The sequence below is a fragment of the Bos indicus genome, chromosome 7 (assembly GCF_029378745.1).
Source record: "Bos indicus isolate NIAB-ARS_2022 breed Sahiwal x Tharparkar chromosome 7, NIAB-ARS_B.indTharparkar_mat_pri_1.0, whole genome shotgun sequence".
NCBI classification, from domain to species: Eukaryota; Metazoa; Chordata; class Mammalia; order Artiodactyla; family Bovidae; genus Bos; species Bos indicus.
In genome coordinates, this window is record NC_091766.1 from 20,713,197 (window position 1) to 20,735,503 (window position 22,307).

General features: G+C 50.1%; 1 protein-coding gene across 3 annotated transcripts in view; it reads left to right on the forward strand.

Annotated features, from left to right (window-relative positions):
• The first annotated feature begins 480 nt into the window (after window positions 1–480).
• GNG7 (G protein subunit gamma 7) overlaps window positions 481–22,307 on the forward strand; it is a 138,313-nt gene continuing 116,486 nt past the window's right edge. For 2 of the 3 annotated variants that reach the window (XM_070793163.1, XM_070793165.1), the window contains exon 1: window positions 481–580. The gene's annotated coding sequence lies outside the window, so the exon portion shown is untranslated. Of the gene's footprint in view, window positions 581–11,150; window positions 11,224–22,307 lie in introns of all 3 variants that reach the window. The other variant, XM_070793164.1, reaches the window with a different exon arrangement.

The following is a 22,307-nucleotide window of genomic DNA, read 5'->3' on the forward strand; positions in this document are numbered from 1 at the left end:
GGGGATAATATCATTTCTCCTCCTAGCCTTATGCAAACAATTCAAGGAGAGGGAGCAGTTATTATCATTGTCCGGAGGTCAAGCGACAGATCGGGAGGGGACGTTCTTATGCCCAAGTGAGCTAGGATATGGATTTGAACCCTCGATCTTACCCGGGATTTGAACTGGCAAATCCCCTCGCGCCTCCTCGACGTCAGTCTCCAAGTCATCTCTCAAATTCATCTCGACCCTCGCGGAGCAGTCCACCACAACGTACCTATTTGCATATTAGCATAGCCCCGCCCCCCGCACGTTCTTCCCTTGCGGGTGGCCAGCCGCGATGCCACTCAGCGCTCCGCCTCCCGGCCCCGCCCGCACCCCACACCCCGCTCTCTCGGGCGCACCCTACCCCGCTGCCTGCTCTGCGCCCCGCCCCCAGCCCTAGCTCCCGTCGCCGGGGCTCGCGATTGGCCGCATCAGCCTCCAGTGCCCGCCCCCCGCCCGCTGGCCCTGCCCCCGCAGAGGGGAGCAAGTGCTCGCCCGCCGGCGGTGGGTTCGGCTGCGCGGCGGGGCTGAGGCGGCCGCGGTGGCCCTAACGCAGGTAAGGGCTCTTGCTGCCGCTATTCGGGTCTGGGTCTGCCGCCCCCGCCTCAAGCCCCGGGGGCAGGGCGCGGCCGGGGCGGAGGGGCGGCCTGGGCGGCTGCGGGTGGGGGAGTCCTGGAACGGCTCCGATTTGGCTAGGGACGGAGTTGGGGGTCGGGGTCTGTGAGGAGGCGCCCGGGATTCTGGGCGGGAGCTGAAGGTCGGGGTCTGTGAGGAGACACCAGGAATCCGGGCTGGAGTTGGGGGTCGGGGTCTGTGAGGAAGGACCAGGCATATGGGCTGGAGTTGGGGATCGGGGTCTGTGAGGAGGCACTGGGGATTGGGGCTGAAGTTGAGATTCGGGGTCTGTGAGGAGACACCGGGGACCCGGGCTGGAGTTGGCGGTCCGGGTCTGTGAGGAGGCACTGGGGATCCGGTTTGGGGTTGGGGGTTGGGGTCTGTGAGGAGGCACTGCGGATCAGGGCTGGAGTTGAGGTTCGGGGTCTGTGAGGAGGGTCTGGGAATCCGAGCTGGAGTTGGGGGCCGGGGTTCCTGAAGATGGGCTGGGCCCTGGGTTGGGTTAGAGTTGGGGTTCTTGAGCTGGGGGTTGAAGGTTAGCTGGGGAGGGGGCTGCTGATGGAGTTGAGGGTTGAAGAGGAGGTCCCTTGAGGAGGAAGAGGCTGAGGCTGGGAATTTGGATTGGAGTTTGGGGTTGGGGTCCATTGAAAGGAAGCTGGGGATCTGGGCTGGAGTAGAGGGCTGTGGTTGGAGCTGGGGCTCCAGGGTAGCAGGGGAGTGGACTGCGATGGAGTTGGTGATGGTGGAGGAACTTGGGGTCAGGGTGAGCTGGCACAGGGTCAAAGAGCAGACTTCGGGGGAACTGAGAGAAGTGGCGGGGGGGGTGGTCAGGGTTCTTTCTAAAGGCATCTGATGGCTGTCGGGAGAAACGAGTGTCTGTGAGAGATGAGAGAGAGAGGAGAGTGGAGGGAGATGGGCTAGAGGCTGGGAGACACCCCCCTGCCCTGGACCAGGTGTTTTCCAGGAGGTTGACTATTCAGGAGTAAATAGAGGGGTCTAGGTTCGAAGTCAGTAATGAGGATAGCGGAAGGGAATCCGCCCCCCCCCCACCACCACCACCTTGGCTAATCATCTGGTGTAGGCAGAGACCCCTTGGTAACTCAGTGAGTTGCAGACAGCGGATGCTGGACACACTGAGGTCTGTTTCTGGCGTGCAGGGCACAGAGGGGAAATGGAAAGGTTTGTGTTGGTGGCTGAATTTTTCAGGAATTTGGGGAGTCAGGAGTTAGGAATCAAAGTAGAAGTTTTGGGGACAATGATATTGAGGGAAGTGGGTGGCACTTGAGTTTCCCCGTGAAGAGGGGGTTGCTCAGGGCTGGAATATGGGTGGGAGAAGACAGGCGTGATGAGCAGCAAAGAGCCTTCACCATTGCTGGATGTCAGCAAGGCAAATGCCAAGTTCTCAAATTTGCTCAGTTGCAGGCTATGGTCTTGCACAGGTTGAGAGTGGAGGGGCTCTGATAGGCGGGCCTGCCTTCTCCTGTCCTCTCTGATTGCTCTTTTGGCTGTATCCCCTCTGGGGGTTCAATTTACTTCTCTGTAAAATGGGAGTAATAAAACTGGAGCAGGTACCTCACAGGATCGCTGCGAGGGTGAAACGAGGAGATGCGTGTACCTTGCACACTCCTGGCACATGGCAAGGATACGTGCGTGTTGATAATAATGTTCTAAATTAAGGTTTATTGGGGGGGAGGAAGGTGGGTGGGTAGAATTACTGGGTTGTCAGGGAGGAGAGGGAAGAAATCACTTGGAGCTTGATTTCAGTCCCTCAATCTTGGGGTGCACGTAAGAATCCTTTCTGGAGTTTTAAAAAAAGAATCTGCAAAAAATTTTTTTCTTCACATTATTAAAAATGAGGGAAAAACAACAATGACAAAGGACAAGTCTACCTGGTTCTGCCTGGATTCTGAAGCTTTATCAAGGAACAAGCACATCTACTTAAGAGAAAGGTTCTTGGGTCGTTCTGATGAAGTGTACCCTACAGGAACCATTCAGATGTGTGCCCTGAAGGGGCCACTGGGCCACAGTTATATGCTCTTTAAATACATGAGCTTTGCATGGGACTTCCCACTCTGCCTTCCAATGCAGGGGGCGTGAGTTCAATCCCTGGTTGAGGAATTAAGATCCCACATGCTGTACAGTGTGGCTGAAAAATAAACTAACAAAAATAAATATATGAGATTTATAAGTTGACTTCCTGTGATGGACCAGGGTCTTTCCGCTTGGCAGTGCTCATAAACAGTGCACTGCTGGCCTTAATGCTAGGCCTTCCTTTGTGGGGGGCCATCCTGAGCCCTGTGGAGTGAGGAGCAGCATCCTTGGCCCCATCCACTCAATGCTAGGAGCACCTCCCCACCAGTGTGACAATGACAGATATCCCAAGATATTGCCCCCTGTCCTCAGGGGGCAGAATCACCCCTGGTGGAAACCCCCTGTTGGAAACAAAACTATGTTATTTTCTCCTTTAAATATCACATCTCACCTTTCACCCTTGGGAAGTATGGCCATTCAGATTTGGATTGGTTTTTATGTCATCTTGTGTTCTCTTGAGAGAAGAAAAAAAAAATCACACCACTTTTAGAAAAATTTAGAAATGTTGAATTCTTTCTAGGTGGGTCTTTCATGTGGCTTTTGAACACTTCTACTGGTTTTGAGTATGTGATTAACTGATCAGCTGCCGGCACTGAAAGAAGCCAACATTTGTGATTGTTTTCCTCGATTGTAACCGAGTACAGGCGTCTTCCTCAGAAGCTTGAGTTCTTCAGATGGTTCTTGGTCTTTTACTGAAAATGATTGTAATCAGTGCCATTGCTTTCTACTGCTCCATGTTTCATAAAGCCCAGGGCCCTATAGTTTGAAGGGAAAGACAACTGAATATGAATTACCCTGACACAGTGAGCTCTTTGCTTACTGAATGGAGGCATTTTTTTTGGTATACCCTGTAGTAGTGTAAAAAGTGCCTTCTTTCCTCCAAGGTGTTATTACAAGTTTTCTCATTTGCATCTGGTAATAAATAATTATCTTTAAAATAGTATTTTCTGGGGCATTTTTGTGTGTGTTATTTTTTGTTGGGGGGCCGTGCCATGGGTCATGTGGGATCTTAGTTCCCCGACCAGGGGTGGAACCCATACCCCCTGCAGTGGAAGCTCAGAGTCTTAACCACTGGACCTCCAGGGAAATCCTGGGCAATTGAATTCTTGAAACTCCCTTGTAGTTTCTTAGAGAAGCGTGATTGGGCCTGGCCTCCATGACTTTGGAGCTTTCTGGAGCTTTCTAGAGGGGATGGTTCCCAGGACAGTTGTGTGATTGTGGGGTGTGGACACGAACTTTTCTTTCCATTGCTCCCCTACAGGTGGCTGTGTCTTCACAGCCCAAGGATGATCGGCCGAGCTGTGTCTTTGTTCTGGGAAGGTTTGTCTTCTTTAGTCTTCTGTCCTTGATGATGTCAAGGGTCACCATGTTCAATGCTCACTTCAATAGCTCTGAACCTCACTTTTCACCATGTCTTTCTTGTGCTGCCCTTGGGCATGGCCTCTCTTTCTCTCTTCAGGGTCTAGAGGAAAGTGTTTGTTCCATATGACACCCAGGAGACCTCAGAGACCAGAATGGGTCACTGCAAAGATGGGTGACTTGTCCCAGCTGCTCAGGTCCCACCTTCTCCTCTTCCATCCTGTGCTGTTGCATCTTGTCCCACTAGCTGGCGGGCAGGGGGGCTCGTGGGCAGCTCTGAGACTCTTCTAGGAAAAGTACTAATTCTCCTGGTGGGTGCATGCGTGTCTGACTCTTTGCAACCCCATGGACGGTAGCCCACCAGGTTCCTCTGTCCATGGGATTTTCCAGGCAAGAATACTGGAGTGGGTTGCCATTTCCTTCTCCAGGGGATCTTCCCCGACCCAGGAATCAAATCTGAGTCTCCTGAGTTTCTTGTTTTTTTTTCTTTTCTCTTCATTTTTGTCTTGTGTTTCTTGCATTGGCAGGTGGATTCTTTACCACTGTGCCACCTGGGAAGCAAGTTCTCCTGGAGAACCTTGCAAAGGGATAAAGTCTTACTGCTTATTTCTTAAATGGAGGTACAATTGCCACATCATAAAACTCAGCCACTTTAACACACACTTCAGTTTTTTGGTAAGTTTATCGAGTTTTGCAACCATCTCCATAAAGCTGATTTAGAACCTTCCAGTACTCCAGTAAGACCTCCATCCCCATGAGCAGTCACCCCCACCCCCTCCCTAGCCCCTGACCACCAGGAACCCACTCTCTGTGTCTGTGGATCGCCGTGTTCTGGACGTTTCCCATCAGTGGAATCACACCCTGTGTGTCCCTCTGTGTCTGCTTCTCTCACTGAGCGTTGTGTTCTCAGGGTCTGGCCACGTGATAGTGAGTGTCAGGGCTTCTCCTTTTCATGGTTGAGTGACGTTCCCGTGTGAAAGGACACACATGTTTATCTGTTCACTTGTTGGTGGACATCTGGGCTGTTTCTGCGTTTTGGCGGTGAAGAATCGGTCTGCTGTGTCAATGGCTTTTTTCTTTCCTGAGCATTTGACAGCCCTCCAAACTGAAGCTCCATAGTTGGGGGTCGTTCGGGCATGAGCCCTCTGGTTCTGTTTCTCTTTCTCTTGTCTGCATTTCTTCCCTCCTTGAGTTAAATGCTTCCCTGTTTCTTGCTCAGAACATCCCAGCTGGCAGATCAGCCTCTAGTCTCTCCTGTTCTGGTGGGTTGCCCCTCATGCCCACCATAACCAGAGTCTTCTGTCTAAAGCTGAGATTGGTTCATAATTTTCCCTGCCATCTTCACCAACTCATCATCCACTCGACAAAATCAAATTGCCCCCTCGGTGGGGAATTGGCCCCACCCCACCTTCAGGCTGACCTTCACTTTGACTCCAGGAATGGCCCTTCCCACTCTGCCCACCCAGCGCATGCCCTCAGCTTTCTTGGATGGTGCAGTTTGCTGTCTCCTTTGTCTGAAACCTTCCTTCCTTCCTTCCTCTCCCCAACAAAGGCTGGTTGTGTGCCTATTTTAAGCTTCAGACCGGGTGCCAGGCGCCGGGAGCACCACGTGAATGAAACGCTTGTGTGCATGGGGGGCGGTGTGGAGACGGGCCCCTGGGGCCATCCTGTCCCTGGGCCGGCTCTCTGAGTCAGGGTCCCTGGAGGGTGGCAGGGCTAGAGGCCCCAGGCTGTGTATTTCAGAAGCTCCCCAGGTGTGCAGTGAGAGGAAGCAGTCTTTCAGGGCACAGAGACATGGGGGTGACACCTGTGCCCAGGACATCAAGGGAAGAGGCCAGAGAGAAGGCCTGTGCTGAGAAGTTTGCTAGGAGACAGGTTGGGGGGCGGTGCAGTCATCATGGGCAAAGTCTCCCTCCTCCCCAGCACTCTGGATACCAGGCCTGGTCATCCTGTCTGAGGGTGCCCTCCTGGGCACCATGCCTGTGGAGCAGCCTTCCCAGCCCCTGCCCCCTCCATGCCAGATGCAGTGCCAAGGGAGAAAGACTGACTTGTAGAAATTGCTCCTTTTTTGGAATTTCTGAAAGTTAACTGTTTGGAGATGATAAAATACAAAAAAGTGACCCATCTTTGCTGCATGACAATTAGTTGAGAGTCTGCTTTTCATAACCATGGGTGTCTGTGGGTGTGTACATGTGTTTTCTGCGCCTCTGTGCTGACATGAGGAAGTGCCAGGGTGAGGGGCCAGGTGAATCTGGGATTCAAATGAATCTGCAACCTGCCTGGTAGCTTTGTGATGGTGACCACTGGTCACATCTTGTCCTTTTTTGTCAAGGCCATGACCTCAGCCTCTGCCTTCTTAAGAAACCCCTTCATTTGGTGGCCTAAAAAGTCAAGAGAAATCAAAGACAGGAGGTGAATTGGGCCAAGTCCATGTAGCTCCTGGGCTGGACAGACAGGCGGTTGCTGGGGGATGGGGTGGGGTCGGGGGAGGTTGAGAAATAATGCGCCAACCCTAGCAACCTTGTCTTTGGCTAATTGTGTGACTTTCCTGGGGCCCCGTTACAAAGCACCACAGACCACATGGCCTGAAGCAACAGAAATCTGTCTTTTCCCAGTCCTAGAGGTCAGAAGCCTCCAATCCTTATGGACAGAGCCATGCTCCCCCTGAGGTCCCCAGAGCAGGGGCTTTCTTGCCTCTTTGGCTTCTGGAAGGTGGTGTGTGTGTGTATGTGTGTGCTCAGTCCCTCAGTCGTGTTCAATTCTTTGGGACCCTTTGGACTGTAGCCTGCCAGGCTCCTCTGTCCATGGGGTTTTCCAGGCAAGAATACTAGAGTGCGTTGCCATTTCCTTCTCCAGGGCATCTTCCTGAGCCAGGGATCGAACCCGCATCTCCTTCGTCTCCTGCGTTGCAGGCAGAGTCTTTACCACTGAGTCAACTAGTAAAGTCAATTCTCTTTCCCTCCTGAGAAGGGAAACCCTTCTGAAAGATGGTGGTTGCCAGCAACCCCTAGCGCCCCGTGGCTCACAGACATATTATTCTGGTCTCTGCCCCTGTTGTCACATGGCCTTCACCCTGTGTGTCTGTCAGAGAAAACCCAGAGCTGGACAGTAGTTACAACAGTAAAAACAAGAGTTTACCCAGAAATGATTGCAATGGGGAAAAGAAACCTCATTTTAGAACTGGGCTCCATTCTGAATACAGTGCAGACCAGTGGCAATGAGTAGCCAAGGAGCAGGTGAGGGTCAGGGGATGGAGATTGCTAAGAGGAAGCACTGGGATAATTCTGTATAAGGGATCTCTTAGATTCCAGGTGCAGACATTAGCTGGAGGAGGGGCTGAGGAGCCCAGTGAAGTATGGGGGTGACCAGATGTGGAAACTGGGGGAAATCTTAGTCCATCAACTTAGCAGGATTCTTGCTGAAATTGTACAGTGTAGAGATGAACATGGGGCCCAAACGTCAAGGCCCCATTGAAAAGTTCAAGGTAGCCTGAGTAGAACTGGTTAAGGAAAGAATCTGTATTAAGCCTCACGTGTGTCCGCATTTCCCTCTTCTGAGAATGCCAGCTGTTGGGTCAGGGCCACCCTACTCTGTGTGACCTCACTTTAGCTCAGTGACACCCCCAGAGACACTATTTCCAGATCAGGTCCCATTCCCAGCCTCCAGGCTTAGGAAGTGTGCATATCTTCGGTGGGAGGGGTACACAGTGTACCCCATACCACCTAGAAAGGGGCCACCCTCGCAAGGTGAGAGTCAGCTTTTTGGGGGGCCCTCTGGTCCTAGTTGCTAAATGCCCTCCTGCCCTGCCCCACCCCATTCCCTCTTTCTCAACACCGGAACAACATTTGCACCATTGCACAGAAAATGGAGAACTTGGGGCCAACTGGGCCCCTGGGAGGAAGTGGGAGTTTTCAAGTTCACTGGGACAGGGGGGTATAGGAGGTCACAGGTGACCTTGCAGCCCCAGGGAAGCTCTTGGTTATTTGTCATCTGCAGGACACCTGTCTTGGCTGCCTTCCTGGTTGAAATGAAAGTATAAGTGTTAGTCGCTCAGTCGTGTCTGAAAAGTGTTAGTTGCTCGGTCTTAACCGACTCTTTGTGACCCCATGGACTGTAACCCGCCAGGTTCCTCTGTCTATGGAATTCTCAGGGAAGAATACCAGAGTGGGTTGCCATTTCTCCCTCCAAGGGATCTTCCTGACCCAAGGATCAAACCCAGGTCTCCTGCGTTGCAGGCAGATCCTTTACCATCTGAGCCACCAGGGAGGTCCCCTTCCAGGTTGTGCAGATCCAATGAAGCATCTCCAGAAGGAGGCGGGGGGAGTTCTCTGTAAATATGAGATGTTGTTGTTATTGACATGGTGGTTCTGATTAAGGCAAGATCTCTCCTTCTTGGCATTGAGGACTGCGAGACCAAGTCATCCACTGCGGGGCCGTCCTGGGTGCTGTGGGGTGAGAGGAGGCTTCCCAGGCCTCCACCCACTCAATGTCAGGAGCACCTAGTCCTGAGGACCACAGATGCCCCAGTCATGGCCCAGCATCCCCTGGGAGGAGGCAGAACCACCTTCTGATGGAAACCATTGGCTAAACTATTTCTAATAAGATTTTATGATTCTATGATTGCACTAAAGTAAGAAGATATTTTCCCGTAAATTTATTGGTTTATTTTTGGCTGTATGGGGTCTCCTTGCTGCAAGCAGGCTTTTTCTAGTTGCGGAGAGTGCAGGCCAGTCTCTAGTTGCCATGTGCAGGCTTCTCTTTGTGGTGGCTCTTTGTGGAAGGCATGGGGACTTCAGTAGCTGTGGTGCATGGAGTTAGTTGCTCCAAAGCATGTGGGATCTCCCCAGATCAGGGATTGAACCCATGTCCCCTGCATTGGCATGTGAATTCTTATCCATTGTGCTACCAGGGAAGTTCGATTTTTTTTTTAATAAGCTTTATTTATTTTTTAGTTCACAGCAAAGCTTAGCAGAAGGAACAGAGGTTTCCCCACATGCCCCTACCCCCACCTGTACACAGTCTCCCCATCATCAAAGTCCCCCACCAGCAGGACATCCATTTTAATCAGTAGACCTGCATGGACCTGTCACTGTCACCTAATGTCAGTAGTTGACCAGAGGGCTCGTTCTTGGTCTTGTATGAGTTGAGACAGATGTACACTGACATGAATCCACCATGAGAGAATAGTTTCACTGCCCTAAAAATCCTCTATGCTCTGTCAATTCATCCCTCCCTCCCTAGTATTTTGTTTTTATGGGGAAGGAGCTAAGAACAACTTAGTAACTTCGAGTGCCTGTTGGGAAAGGTCTAACTCTATACTGTGTGGAGTTTTACATGAATCATCCCTCTACATTCTCCACTCCTCAAAGCCGTGCTGTCCAACGGAAACAGGGCTGAGCCTCAAATGTCATTTTATTTTTAAAAAGTCTATTTTGTTGAAGTATAGTTGATTTACAATGTTGTGTCAATTCCTTCTGTACAGCAAAGTGATGCAGTTATATATATATATATATATTCTTTTTCATATTCTTTTCCATTATGGTTTACCACAGGATATTGAAGAGAGTTCCCTGGTCTGTGCAATAGGACCTTGTTGTTTATCCATCCTATATGTAATAGTTTGCATCTGCTCACTTCCGGTCCTTCCCTCTCCCATCCCTCTCCTCCTTGGCAATCACATGTCTGTCCTCTATGTCAGTCATAATTTTATTTTTTAACACTTTTATGACATCTCATCTTCTGTCACCCTCTTCTCCTCTTGCCCTCAAATCTTTCCCAGCATCAGGGTCTTTTCCAGTGAGTCTTTTCACATCAGGCGTCCAAAGCATTAGAGCTTCAGTTATAGCATCAGTCCTTCCAATGAATATTCAGGGTTGATTTCCTTTAGGATTGATCTCCTCACTGTCCAAAGGACTCTCAAGTGTCTTCTCCAGCACCATAGTTCAAAAGTATCAATTCTCTGGTGCTCAGCCTTCTTTATGGTTCCATTCTCACATCCGTACATTGACTACTGGAAAAACCATAGCTTTGACTATATGGACCTTTGTCGACAAAGTGATGTCTCTGCTTTTTAATATACTGTCCAGGTTTGTCATAGCTTTCCTTGCAAGGAGCAAGCGATGTTGCCTCTGATGTTACCTAGTTTGGGGCTTGGATTCCCAAAGCCTTCTGGGTGGGCAGGGGTTAATGATTTGGGAACAAATGTGTGGATTGTATTTCCCATAGCGTCATCGTGCCCTACTGAGATGGGTCACTGATTTCCTTTAGTGTCTCAAAATGTGAGAGACATGCATCTTAGAAATGACAGGCTCTTAAATTTGATGAGCTGTGGCTTCTGATAGCTCAAAAAAAAGTCATATTTTACAACATCAATTATGTTTATTACAACATTCTTTAAAAATGTACAAACGTGAAACTTTGTTTATAAATGTCTGTGCTCATAGCTTTTACATTATAAATCCCCCAAAGCAGGTAAAGTAAATTAAAACAGATGCAATGAACACATATTCAGACAAACTCTTGTAATGGCAGGCGCTGGGTGTTTTGTAGAATGATGTTCCAGGAGTCACAGTTTGCCAGGCAAAGCGTCCCAGAGCGAGCTTGGAAGAGGCTGGGTTGACATGAAAACTAAAGCTTCCTGCCCTTGGCTGGGCGCCCACAACGGGGCTCCTCGCTCAGCAACTGCTGAACTTAGCAACGCCTTTCTCTTTAGGTTGAGAAACTGACAGATTAATTCTTCCAGGCTGACTTTTAAATATTTGAGGCATGAGTGAGAAATGGAATTTTTTTTCCCCTTAAATTGCTGCTTAATGAAATGCAGAGTTGTTTTTGACTTGAATGATCAATAGCAATGGGGTTGGTGGGGCTTTGGGGATGAGCTGGGCATTTATTGTTTAAAAAAATAGATTGGCTTCTCTCTCTGTCTGTCTTTGTCTCTCTGTGTCTCTTTTTCTGTCTGTTTCTTCCTGTCTCTCACTCTTGCTGTCTCTCTTTGTCTCTCTGTGTATTTCTCTCTTTGTCTCTCTGTGTCTGCATCTCTCTGTCTCTCTTTCTCTTATCAGACATGTCCAGGAGCCTCTCCGGGACTGTGTGAAGAAAAACTGAAACACATCCAGTGCTGTTCACAAACCTCAGGTCTGTGTGTGCGGGTTTGGGGTGATGAAAGACAGGGGCCAGGGTTCTGGAAACTTGGGTTCCAGTCTCGGCTCCATCTCTGATTTCCAAATTGTCAAAGTCCCCCCACTCCTCTGAGCCTCCACTTCCCTCGCTGTGAAATGGGTGTAGGATGAGCTGGTACCCATACCAGCCACTCTGGTACCACCACCAGCATCCCACATGTCATCTCTAGGAAAGATAGTGGACTGAGTTTTGAGATCTATTTCTTTTTATTTAAATTTTATTGAAGTATAGCTAATTTACAGTGTTGCATTAATCTCTGCTGTACAGCAAAGTGACTCAGCTGTAATATATAGATTCTCGTTCACATTCTTTCCCATTATTGTTTATTTCGGATATTGGATATAGTTCCCTGTGGTCTACAGTAGGACTGGTGGTGTATCCATCCTGTATATACTAGTTTGTATCTATCTGCTAATCCCAAACTCTTTGTTTCCTTTTTCTTTTTTTTTTTAAATTAACTTTTTATCTTGGACTAATTGCAAATGTCCAGAAGGGTCACAGAGGTAGTACAGACGATCCCGGGTGCCCTTCGCCCAGTCTCTCCCACCCCAGCACCCTTCCTCCCTAGAGCACCTGTGCCACCCCCAGAACTCAGTGTGGGTGCATCACTGTTGACTCAGGCCCTCGCTAAGTTTGGATTTCACTGGCTTCCCTTGATGTCCTTTTCTGCCCCAGCCCCGCTCTAGGACCCCACGTGACATTCAGTCATCAGCTCTCCTTCGCCGCTCTGAGTGGTGACAGCTCTCTGACTTTCCTTTTCATGCCTGGGCAGCCATGAGGAGGCCGGGCAGGAGTTTTGCAAGACATCTCTCCGTCTGGGTTTGTGTGATGCTTTTCTCATGATTACATCAAAGTCGTGGTTTTGGGAAAGAACACACAGAGCTGAGTGCCTTCTTAGCACGTTCCAGTGTCCCTGACACCCACATGGCTTCACCCAGATGTTAACCTTGATTACCTGTCCCCTCCCCCAGGATACATAGAGGCCTGGATTAGTCTCCTCGGACCCCCAGATCACCTCATTGTGTTCCCAGTCCAATGCCAGATCCTTCACCCTCTGTGCTGAGAATTTTTTTTTTAATATTTATTTATTTATTGAGCTGCCTCAGGTCTTAGTTGCCGTACGTGGGATCCTCCATCTTCATTCCAGCAAGCGAGATCTTTAATTGTAGCATGTGGGATCTAGTTCCCTGACCAGGCTCCTTGCATTGGGAGCACAGAGTCTTAGCCACTGGACCACTGGGAAAGCCCTTGCACTGTGAACTTTGCATTGAGTCTTTGCAGCGTGATGTCAGCTTTCTCCGGGTTCAGTTGTACCCAATGAAGGCTGTGTTCCTGGAGATGAAACTGAGGAGTTGACAGCTCATCATCTTGCACGTGTGGCTGCAGACACTATGGGATGTTGGGGAGAAATGTCTTCATACTACTGTGAGACACATGGGCCCCTCACATCCCAAATCCATGCATGAGGGTTGCGGGCCTTGGGCTCACTGCTGATGACTGAAATCCCAGTGGAAGCCTGCCTAAGGGTTCTGGCCTGGTTTTGTGAAGGTGCCATGTTCTGATCAAAGGAGGTGAGTGAAGTCGCTCAGTTGTGTCCCACTCTTTGTGACCCCATGGATAGTAGCCTACCAGGCTTCTCCGTCCATGGGATTTTCCAGGCAAGAGTACTGGCTTGCCATTTCCCTCTCCATCAAAGGAGGGGGAGCTTTGAAACCCCAGGGGAGAGTTTTGGCACAGGCAGCCCAAGACTTGGAAGCCCCGTGAAGCTGCTGCTGTTCCTGCCCTCTCGCCCCATCTCCCAGAGCCACATCCTGAGTGCTGGCTCACATGTGGCAGAGTGTCTGGCCAAAGCAGAGGGCTGCTGGAAATCAGGCCGCTTTCTGGGGGGGTGTTTGGCATGTCCTTTGAAAGTGAAACTGGGTGCCCCTGGGAGATGTCCCAGGAGAAGGCAGGCAGGAGTTGCTCCTTCTCTGGGGTGTGAATGGAACCCTTTGTTGAGCCGAAGACTTTTTCTCAGTGGCCTCTTCACTCAGCCCACAATGGCGGGATGATGCCAGGGGTGAAGGTAGTGACCATCCGTGCTGCCTGTCTCCTGTCGTCCTAAGGGAGGGCCCTGCCGGTCACAGCAGTTTCTGAAAATCAAAAATTAGTTTATCACACACCAGACACAGCCCACCTTCTTTCTCCCCTCTCCCCCCACCCCCATTCATTTCTCTGCTCAGCGCTGCATGGATGAGGAGGTGAGCTCCTTGCATCCACTTCAACCCACTCTGATTTGCTGTTTTTTCATTGTGGTGAATTACATGTCACATAAAATTCACTGCTTTAACTGTTTTTAGGTGCACAGTTCAGTAACATTAAGTATATTCACGCCATTATGCAACCATTCTTCCCCTGTCCCCATCTACCCGGCACCTTTTCATCTTCTAAATTTGAAACTGTCCCTGTTAAATACTCCGGGCACCATAGACCTGCCTGTTCTGGACGTTTCCCATCAGTGGAATCACACCCTGTGTGTCCTTCTGTGTCTGCTTCTCTCACTGAGCATCATGTTCTCAGAGTCTGTCCACTTTCATAGTTTAGAGCAGAATCATGTTCCATCATATACGTCTGTTGTGTCTTGATGCCTTCATCTATCAATGCTCACTTGGCATGATTCCACTGTTAGGCTGCCATGACTTGCGCTGCAGTGAACATCCATCTTCAGGTTTTTATGTCGATGGTTGTTTTCAGTTCCCCCGGGTGGGTCCCCAGGAGTGGCATCGTGGGGCCGTTGTCTATTTTTAAACTTCTCGATTGTTTGTGCTTCTCTGCCTGGTGGGGTTTTCGTCCATTTGCTGCTTCTCTCTCAGCTCAGCCTTGGGGACTTTGGAAGGACTTGAGTTCTTCTGGCTGACTGCATTCATCCCCCAGGCCCACTCTCGTCCCCATCCTTGTTAACTGTGCAGCCAGCCCACCGCAGCTTTCTCTGTACTGTTCATTTGTCTCCCTCCTGCATCTGGGGTCACACTCCTGCCTCCCCCAGCCTGGAATGCCCTCTGCTCTGACAAACACCACCTGCTTGCTGTTGACCTGCCCACCTTTCCACTAAGGCCACCTTTCCACTGCACCCGGCCTCCACCTGCCCTCGTGTCCAGTGACGCCGCCCCGAACCCACTGGACTCCCATCGGACTCCCAGCCACCTCTGCTCTGTAGTCGCCAGGGGGCCTCACCCAGCTTTCTTTAGCCAGAGCTTCAGTTTTTGGTTGGTTGGTTTTATCTATAAAAGATGCTCCTCTGTCAAGGGGGGTGGAGCAGGCCACACAGAATGTATGTCTAGTAGCCAGCAGGTATTAAATATGAAGAAAAAAATGGATTAAAAAAAATTCAGACAAAAACATGGAGGAAAAAATCAGAAGCAAGCTGTGATAGAGTGATGGGGCCCCCAAGGACACGTCACCTCATGGGGCAGAGGGGACTCTGCAGGAGGGATTAAGTTAAGTAAGGCCCCTGAGATGGGGACGACCCTGGACTCCCCGGGAGGCCCAGTGTCATCACAGGGTCCTTATAAGAGGGAGAGGGAGGGTCAGAGGCAGAGAGACAGGAGGTGCTGCGCTGCTGGCTGTGAGGATGGAGGGAGGGGCCATGAGCCAGGGATGCGGTGCCTTTGGAAGCTGGAAAAGGCAAGAGCTTGTGCACCCCTGGAGCCTCCGAAAAGACTAGCCCTGCCCACGCCTGGATTTACCCCCCGTGCGGCCTGAGCCAGACTCCTGAACCCCAGAACTATGAGAGAATCAATGGGTGTGGTTTTAAGCCCTGAACTGGTGGCAGTTTGTTACAGTAACTGCAGGAAACTGATGTGGTTTAGGGAACCACAGTGCAGATAAAGTTCTGTGTCCTCACAGCTTCTCGTCTTGTTTCTGGTACGTGATGCGGATCAAGAGCCTCCTGTCATGGGCTGCGCTGGACCCTAAAGGGCAGCTGGAATTCCCAACCACATACTTTCTACCGAGTCTGTGGCTGAGCCCACGATGCGTGATTCTATCCTGGAGCCTCTTGGAGATGAACTTTCCATTTTAGTTATGTCACCTGCATGTCTTCAGAGGGGCTCTTATTCACTGAACCCAGGTTGAATCTTCCAGAATGCTCTAGAGTCTGTGTTCTGGGGCCAATGTGATGACCTCCTGTCCCCAGGGCTGCAGCTGCGTCTCTCTCCCCCTCCTCCTGCCCCAGGTCAAGGTTCTGGTGATGGGCTGGTCACTGTTGACTTGCATTTAACTTTGTGCATAGTGGTTCCCACCCAGGGCTGTATTGGCCCCAAGAGCACCCACCTGGGGTGCCCCTCTGAGGGTCTGTCTTCAGATAAGGAAACTGAGGCTCAGGACTGGGGAAGTGACACCCCAATGTTCATAGCAACACTATTTACAATAAATAAGATGTGGAAGCAACCCAAGTGTCCATTGACAAATGGAAGGATAAAGATGTGTATATATACAATGGAATACTACTTAGCCATCAGAAAGAATGCAGTTACGCCATTTGCAGCAACATGATGGATTTAGAGAGTGTCATACTAAGTGAAGTCAGTCAGAGAAAGACAAATACTATATGATATCACTTATATGTGGAATCTAAAAAGTACTACAAATGAAACTTATTTACAAAACAGAATCAGACTCACAGACTTAGAAAACAAACTTTTGGTTACCAAAGGGGATGGAGAGGCATAAATTAGGAGCGTGAGATTAACATATACACACTACTGTATATAAAATAGATAAACAACAGGACCTACTGTATACCACAGGGAACTAAATTCAACATCAATATTATGATCTTTTAATAAACTATAATGGAAAAAAGGTTAAAATGATCTAGGTATATGAGGATGAGATGGCTGGATGGCATCACTGACTCGATGGACGTGAGTTTGAGTGAACTCCGGGAGTTGGTGATGGACAGGGAGGCCTGGCGTGCTGTGATTCATGGGGTTGCAAAGAGTCGGACATGACTGAGCGACTGAACTGAACTGATACATAAACATGTATAACTGAATTACTTTGCTGTGTACCTGAATCTAACACAATATTGTAGATCAATTGTATTCTATACTTCAGTTAAAAAGAAAAGAACCAGGGAGCCAAGCCAGGAAGGACCCAGCCCCAGGCCCGCCACTCTGTAGCTCTTCCATGAGACAAAGCTGATCATGTTGTCTGAATTTTGCACAGGCTTTTTTCTCTTGGTGACAGAACCAGCCATGCTTCCTTCTGGCTGTGTAATTGGGTATGTGAGGCTGGCTTTGGTGCACCTGTCTCCTAGGATTAAAAACTGTGGTGTTGGGAATTCCCTGGCGGTCCAATGAGTACAACTCAGCGCTTTCACTGTTGAGGGCCTGGGCTCGATCCCTGGTCAGTGAACTAGGATCCCACAGGCTGCACAGTGTGGCCAAATCTGCCCCTCTCGGACTATGGTCTCATGAAAAGATTCTCCACACTATTAGCTTTCAGAGAAATGCAAATCAAAAGCACAGTAGGACACCCCTTCACAACTATCAGGATGGCTAGAGTTGAAAGACAGACAGTGACAAGCGTAGGTGAGGGTGTGGAGAGGAGAGAACCCTGTGCCCTGCTGGCAAGAATGGAAATCAGGCAGCTGATTGGAAAACATGGAGTTTCTATACGACTCAGCAATTCTACTCCTGGGTGTCCGCTCAAGAGAAATGAGAATATTCATCTACACAAATCCTGAACATCAATGTTCACAGCAGCATAATTCACAACAGCCAAAAGGTGGAAACCACCCAAATGTCTCATCAGCAAACAAGCAGATAAACAAAACTGTGTTCCCTCCACACACATCCCTCAGCCACGGAAAGGGGAGAAGTGCTGACACTCGCTACCATGTGGACAGACCCTGAGAACACGATGCTCAGTGAGAGAGGCAGACACAGAAGGACACACAGGGTGTGATTCCACTGATGGGAAACGTGCAGAGCAGGCAGATCCGCAGACACAGAGAGTGGGTTCCTGCTTGTCAGGGGCTGGGCATGACTACTGATGGGAATGGGGCTTCTTTTGAGATAATGGAATGTTCTGGAACTAGTTAGTGGTGATAGTTACACAACTCTGTGACTGTATTAAATACTATTGAATTGTATACTTTAAAATGATTAAAATTATAAATTTTCTATTATGTTTATTTTACTACAACACCGCCCCCAACCTGTTGGTCTAAGGGGGGTGCCATTTCATGGAGTGAGCCTGCATGCAGTCCTTGATGGGCCCGTGAGGGATGCCCATCTCTGGCTGAGTTCAAGCTGTGATCTGACACTTTCTCCTTCTAAGCCCTGTCCTTCAGAGTCTGGCACAAGGACGTGAACTCTCCTGTGGCCTGGGCTGTTGAGCAGTCACACCTTGGCCATAGCTTTGCCAGCACTGGGCCCCAACTGGCCATGGGTGGAACTGGGAGGGAATGGGGGTGCTCTGGGGTCCCTGGGAGAAGGCAGCAAGTGGGGCTCAGCTAGAGGAGTTTTGAGAGTCCTTCCCTCCTTTGTGGGATGGGGACTCCTGGGAGGGGTGAGATGTGAAGGAGGTGTAAGGTCAAAAATGATGGAAACTTCTGGAACCTTTTGGAACCTGGTGGAATGTCGGGGGCCTTGTGGCACAGTGAGACTTTGGGATTGGGGTGACTACTTAGACACTGGATAACTTTCTCCCTGGGCAATTTTGGGCAAAACCTCTTTGTTTCTGTTTCCTTGTGGGCAAAATGGAATTTAAATCACTGTCCAGAATCCTCCTAAGGGCCGAGATGATGGCCAAGGCAGTGACCCAAGTCAGGGGTGGACAGGTTATTACTGCCTTTGATGTAATAGTATTATCACTGTTAATGTTACTATTTTATTATTATTATTATGTAAAACATTTTTTGGTGACACCACATGGCATGTGGGACCTTAGTTCCCCTACCAGGTTGCACCCACGCCCCCTGTGTGGAAACAAGGAGTCTTAACCACTGGACCACCAGGGACACCCTTAATATTATTATTTATGTCACATTAGAGATAATATTCATGTTACAGTCGGTGTATGTTGTGCTGGGTCTTTGTGGCTGTGGGGGCTTTTCTCTAGATGCAGCGAGTGGCGGCTGCTCGCTTGTTGTGATGCAGGCCTCTTATTGTGATGGTTTCTTTTGTTGAGAAGCACAGACTCTGGGGCCCAGGGGCCCAGTAGTTGCAGCACGTAGGCTCAGTTGCTCCATTGCATGTGGGAGCTTCCCAGACTAGGGGTCAACCTGTGTCCCCTGCATTGGCAGGCGGATTCTTAATTCCTGAGCCACCAGGGAAGCCCTAAAGTGTATGTTAATATTAATACTATTGTCTTCCCAATGGCTGCCACCACAGCCACGGACCAAAGTGAGGAATAGACAGGTCTGTCCCTGGGGAGATGGGATCAGGTGTGGAGGAGACTCAGTCGTGGTGGATGTGACTGGACACTGATGGCCATCCCTTGGCCCAGGAACTGAGGACCAGGGATGAGGCTGAATGGGCTGGAGGTGAGGTTGGGAAGGAGCTGCCCACTGTTCAGGCTCCGCCCTAGGCTGGACCATCCCATCTGTGCTGCAGACGGGGAATCTGAGGCACCATCCCAGGTGTGGCCCTGAGTTGGGGCAAAGTGAGGACTTGCTCTCGTTTACTGCGGCGCCACCCCCAGAGCAGGTGATTGTCCACGAGCCAAGTGAAGCCAAGTGGAGGAGGACCCAGGAAGACAGCCTGCCAGGTGTCACACTGTGTGGTCATTTGTTGTGGTTCCTTCTCCATCCCTTCCTGGGCTCCCCATCCCAGCCCAGCCACGGGAACTGCGTGCCACACGTCCACCTCCCTGTGTGTAGCTGGGAGCTGGGGGCATCTGCTGCCCCTCTGCTCAGGGCCACATGCAGGGGACGGGACCCCATCAGCTGTCTCCCATGGGCTGCTGACCCTCCACTGACCTTGTTCCCAGGCCCTGGTGTTCAGAGGCAGATGGCCGGAGGATAAGAGGGTTTTGGACAGGGTGAGAGGGCTTTAGGGTGTCACAGGCCGTGTCACAGGCCTGGACTTGTCCTTCAAGCCCAAGGACCACGTCTGTGGAAGGGTGTCATTGCAGGCCACGCATGGTCGCTGCTTGGGAGATGGCCGGTTACCCCGGAGTGGCTGGCGGGCTGGGGAGTATCTGTCCCCTCCTCTGCCCTGCTGACATGGGCTGGGTCACCCTCTGGAGGCCGTCCTAGGTGCTGTGGGGGGTGGAACAGCATCTCTGACCCCACCCCTTAGGTGCAGGGATCCGACCACCCTGCCCCCAGTCGTGAGACCACAGATGTCCCCCAAAGTCCCAAGTCCCGGCGGGTGGGCATGCAGCCCACTACATATGTAATGGGCTCAAAGCCAAAGCTAATATGTTTGAATTGTCAGTGGCAGGTGGTGCTAGTGGTAAAGAACCCACTTACCAATGCAAGATACAGAAGAGTCGAGGGTTCGATTCCTGGGTCGGGAAGATCCCCTGGAGAAGGGAGTGGCTACCCACTCCAGTATTCTTGCCTGGGAAATCCCATGGGCAGAGGAGCCTGGTGGGCTACAGTCTATGGGGTCGCAAAGAGTCAGACACGACTGAAGTGACTGAGCACACACTGTGATGCCTGTTGACAGCAGCTCCGCTCTGACTCAGCACCTCCTGGAACATTCTGTCTCCAGCCGATGTTCCCAAACTGTCTTCCCTAAAAAAGTTCCCGGTAGCACGTATGGAAATGTAATTACGGGACTGTTTTTCCTCCGCGGGCATGACACAGATTTGGGTCTGTAATAAAGACGAACGAGTCCCTCTAGCCCTGAGGGCCAGGCCAGGAAGGCTTTCAGCCTTGGCCCTGCTGACATCAGGGCCGCCATGAGGCCAGGTTGTCCTCTGTGGGGTGTCCTGAGCGCTGTGGGGGTGGTGCAGCCTCCCTGACCCCACCCCCTCGGTCCTAGGAGCACCCCAGCCCCAGTCATGATGGCAGCAGATGTCCCCAGACACCACCTAGTGCCCCCCGGGGGCAAAGTTGTTTCTCTTCCTCATTGAAAACCACCATGCAATATATGTGAACTAAGCCTTTCCTGTGTTTCTCTTGGCGTTCTAGAGGAACGGTTCCCAGCCTTTTTGGCACCAGGGATGGGTTTCGTGGAACACAGTTTTTCCATGGACCGAGGTGGGAGATGGTTTCGGGATGATTCAAGCACATTATGTGTATTGTGCACTTTATTTCTGTTATTATTACATCAATTCTACCTCAGATCATCAGGCAGTAGATCCCAGAGGTTGGGGACCCCTGACCTATAGGACCCTGGGAAAATGTTCCCCAGGACTTCTCTGGGTGGGGGGAGCCGAGGCCCACACATGAACCAGTTTAGGTCACGGCTGTCCTTCATAGTGGTCCTAGGAGAGGGGCCACACAAACTGAGATTTGCAGTCTCTCTCACCAGTCTGGTTTGGTAAATAGTGTTCTCTGCCTCTTTGCCTTCAAGTGACCTCTCTCTCTCCTTGCTGGCCAGCATTTCCCAGTCTTTGCAGTCACGAGTTTTCAAAGGATAGCACTGAACATGGCCATGACATTCTCCCCTCCAGTGTTCCCGTTTCATAAAAGCCAGGATCCTGTTTCCTGTGATGGTCCAGGGGATGTAACCAGGCCTGCTCTGTGGTGGAGAGACCCTCTAGTCCCTCCATGCATCTGTCTCTAAAAGTGTAATCTGTTTAGATTCACTTGAGAATATGACCAACTGTCAGGGCAGTTGGCACAGTCAGGATATGTTTGAAGAATATAAAACAGTTTGCAACCTCATAGAATGTTCCATGTGTTAAAACATTGCCGGTCCCAAGTGTGTAAAAATCTGGACTTTTATCTATTCTGGTCTCAGCCAGAGAGGGAGGCGTCATGGCAGTTCTGTTTTAAGAAAAGTAGTACGATATATATATATATATGCACACACACACACACACACATATATATATAACATACAGCGTTGTTTTCTGAATCAGTTTTTCTTTTTGGTGACACACAACAGCACAGCTTTCAAACCCAATAACGCAGAAAAACTGCCTGACGTAGTATATGCAATTGAGTGTGAAAAATCTGGTTATAATTGTCAGCTAAGTAGAATCTGTTTTGTTCATTACCCCAGATTTCACATCTCCATTTTCAAACAATCACTTTGGGAGTCCTTGTCCTTGAAACATTGCTCCAATGTGATTGCCTTCAAGACCAGGCTGGACTGCTTTTGTATATTTCAAATCTAGAAACTTGTATGTTTCAAATACATTTCAGATTTTCACCTTTAGAGGGTGGGTTTGAATTTGGAAATAGTCTGTATTAGTGTACTGATGCTGCTGTAACAAATCACCACAAACTTAGTGACTTGAAACAACGCATGTTTATTGCCTTAGAGTTTCTGTTTCTGTGAGTCAGGAACCCAAGTGCAGCTTAGCTGGGGCTTCTGCTCAGGGTCTCTGAGCAGAGAGAGGTTGCAGTCAAATTCTTGGCCTGGGCTGCTGTCTTAAAAAAAAAAAAATTATTTATTTATCTATGGCTGCATTGGCTCTCTGTTGCAGCACGTGGACTTCTCTCTAGTTGAGCTGTGCGTGTTTAGTTGCCTCGCAGCACATGGAATCTTAGTTTCCTGACCAAGGCTTGAACCCATGTCCTCTGCATTGGAGGACAGTTTCTTAACCACCACCGGGGAGGACCCCCCTGGGCTGCCATTTTACCTCAGCTGGGAAAGGATTGCTTCCAAGCTCACTCACATGACTGCTGGCTGGAGGTTATTCTCAGTTGTTTGGCTGTGGGCCACTGGGCCTCCCCAGCCTGGAAACTTGCTTCATCACAGCAGCAAAGGAGAGAGCCTGCTGGCAAGGTGGAAGCTGCCTTCTCACATAAGGTGGTCATGGAAGTGATGTCCCATCTCAATGCTGTGTGCTAGTACAAGTCATGGGTCCTGCCCACACTCAGTGGGAGGCAGGAACACAGGCACAGGGACCAGGAGTTGGGGATCACTGGG